Source organism: Ictidomys tridecemlineatus, chromosome 5 (genome assembly GCF_052094955.1).
Source record: "Ictidomys tridecemlineatus isolate mIctTri1 chromosome 5, mIctTri1.hap1, whole genome shotgun sequence".
Lineage (NCBI taxonomy): Eukaryota > Metazoa > Chordata > Mammalia > Rodentia > Sciuridae > Ictidomys > Ictidomys tridecemlineatus.
In genome coordinates, this window is record NC_135481.1 from 78,418,572 (window position 1) to 78,422,032 (window position 3,461).

Consider the following 3,461-nt stretch of genomic DNA (forward strand, 5'->3'; position numbering starts at 1 on the left):
AGCTAATAAAAGTAAACTTTCCATATCAGAGACTGGAGCAAGTTTGTGCAGACTGTTGGGATAGATGTGAAGTCCTTCCAGTGCTCCTCACTTTTGTGCTGTTCCTGGAAACAGTATAGACCAAAACTCACTGAAACATTTTTAAAGTGCTGTAATATATATTAGTCATATATATATATTAGTCATATATATAGTCATATATATAGTCAATATATATATATTCACATTCATATATATATAGTCTATATATATATATATATATATATATATATATATATATATATATATTAGTCAATCTATAAAGCTATAGCAAGTGAAAGTGTCTTTGGAAAATGAAGTTAAAATAAAGACATTTTCATTTATGCAAAGGCTAAGAGACTCCATCATCACCCAACCTGTATAACAAAATAATGCTGAAAAAAAATTATTTGGGCAGAAAGAAAATAATACCAGATAGAAATATAGATCTACACAAAAAAAATGGAAACCATCATAAATAGTAACTATGTGTGAAATATAAAAGGCTTTTCCCTCAGTATTCAAATCTCTTTAAAGGATAACAGACAGTGTAAAATAAAGGTGGTAAGCATTTATTGTGGAATTTATAGTATATTTAGAACTATTATGTATGACAACAAACACAAAAAAAAAAAAAACAGAAAGAGAAGAGAGAGAAATGTGCAGTTGGTGGTTCTTATACCCCATGAAAGGCATGGCACCATTCGAAAGTACACTGAAAGTAGAATCTCAGAGTGATGACTAAAGTAAAGCAAGAAAAATCATAGTGAATGTTTGTTTAAGGAGTTAAAATGGAATTATAAAAAAATTCAGTTTGAAGGAAGGCAAAAAGAATACAAGAGAAGTCTCAAATATAATACAAACAACAAGATGATAGACCTAAATCCAACAATATGAATCATCATGATCATAATTAACTGACATTGTTTAAATGTCCCAGTTACAGGCAAAGATTGTCAAATAAAAAAGTAAAAGCAGGACCCCACTGTATGCTGCTTTGAAGAAACCAAATTAACTATACAGACACAAAAAGCCTAAAAGAAGGAAACAGATACACCATACTAATACTAGTAAGAGGGAAGTTATATTCTCATAAAAAGAAGACTTCTGAACATGGAATATTAGCAGGGATAAAACAGGATCATTCCATAATAACAAAGTGTTGGATTCAAGAGAACATAACAATACTAAATGTTCACAAACCTAATGATAAGTCTTTGAAACTGATAAAGCAAAACTTGATAGAAATATAGAGAACAGAGAAATCCACAATTATAGTTGAACTTTAACACTTCTTGTTTTAGTCGGCGTTTTCACTGCTGTGACTTATAGACCCAACCAGAACAATTATAGAGGAGGAAAGGTTTATTTAAGGGCTCACGGTTTCAAAGGTCTCAATCCATAGATAGCAGTGTAGCAGAGGGAACCAGCTCTCACCACCAGGAAGCAGAGAGAGAAAAATTCCACTCTCCAGATACAAAAAGTATAAATGCCCCCAATGAACCACTTCTTCCAGTACACCTCATGTGCCTTCAGTCACTAGTTAATCCAATCAGGGATCAATTAACTGGTTAGGTTAAATCTATAGCCCAATCATTTCTCCTCCAAACCTTCTTGCATTGTTTCACACATGAGCATTTGGGGGAAACCACATCTAAACCTCAACATCTCTCTTTTCATAATTGATAGAACAAGCAGAAATAATTTTACAAGTAGAAATAATTTTACTAAGTGCATAGAAGACTTGATAATATAATGATAATATTATGAAGCAACATATTCTGGATCATTAAAAAGTTTCAATAAGTTTAAAACGATTCTAGTGATAAGTAAGACGCTGCAGAATCAAATTACTAATCAATGACAAGATCTCCAGAAAATACATGAACATTTGGAAATTAACATTAAATTATATAACCCAAGTCAAATAAAACATCCAAAGGAAAACACAAAAATATTTTGACTGATATAAAAATGAAAATATAACCAATAAAAATTGTATGGGATGATGCAGTTAAAGCAGTGTTTAGAGGGAAATCTATAGTACTATAGTACTTAGGAAAGAAGAAAGGTCTCTGTAGTGGGCCAACTTGTGGCCTCCAGAGAATTTTGACCTCCAAACAATCATCAGAACCTGTGAATGTTGCCTTACGATATTTGGGGAAAAAAATCTTCAAAGATCTTGAGATGAGAAGATCACCCTGAATTATCCAGGTGGACCTTAAATACTATCCCATGCATCTTTATAAGACAGAGGCAAAAAGAGGAGAGGCCACATGAAAATGGAGATAGAGACTGAAGTGATGTAGTCACACTCAAGGAATGTCAAAAGTCATCCAAATCTGGAAGAGGTGGAAAACAGAATAACCTTTATTTCAGACTTCTAGTCCCCAGAACTGTGAGAAAATAAATTTCTATTCTTTTAAGACTTTGTTTGTGGTAATTTTTTTTTACAGCAGCCACAGGAAACTACCATAGTCTTCGCTCAATAACCTCTATTTCCATGTCTCCACAAAATAGGAAAAGAACAAATTAAACACAGTGTTAGCAGAATAAAAAGAAATAGTAAAGATGGAGTAGAAATCATTGAAATGAAAAACAGAAAAACAGGGGCTGGGGATGTGGCTCAAGCGGTAGGGCGCTTGCCTGGCATGCATGCGGCCGGGGTTCGAACCTCAGCACCACATACAAACAAAGATGTTGTGTCTGCCAAAAACTAAAAAATAAATATTAAAAAAATTTTTTAAAATGCTGTTAAGAACATTAAAAAAAAAGAAAAACAGAAGAACAATGCAAAAAGCAGTGAAACACAGAGCAAATTGAGAAACTAGAGGTTCTAGCTAGATTTTTCAAGAGAAAGGGAGAAACAGACAAAGGAGACATGAGTTACCAATAGCAGCAATAAAGTTACGATGACATAACTAAAGGCCCTGCACATACTAAAAGGATAATAAGGAATTAGTTCATATGAATAATTTTATGCTAATAATTTCAACACCTTAGACAAATTCCTTGAAGGACACAAACTACCAAAATTCACCCAGAAAGAAATAGAAAACCTCAATATATAATATTGTCAAAGCTTATATATATATATATATATATATATATATATATATATACACATATATATATAAAATATATAAATATCATGTATTTCACATATACATGATCTTTTATAATAAGATATAAAACATTTAAAACTTACACATTTTATGCTATGAATATGTGTAGTTTAAGCATATCAGTTATACTCCAGTAAAGCTGTATGAATGGGGGAAAACATGAAAAATTTGTAGCAGGTGGAGAGTAGATTTTAAAGGGCTAGATAGGGAGCCAAGAGGAAAGAAAGCTTGAACTCTGTCTTACAGACAGGGTTGTGGATTAGAGCAGAGAAAGCCTGACAGTAGAAGCAGGAGATATATGATGAGACAGTGGATGAT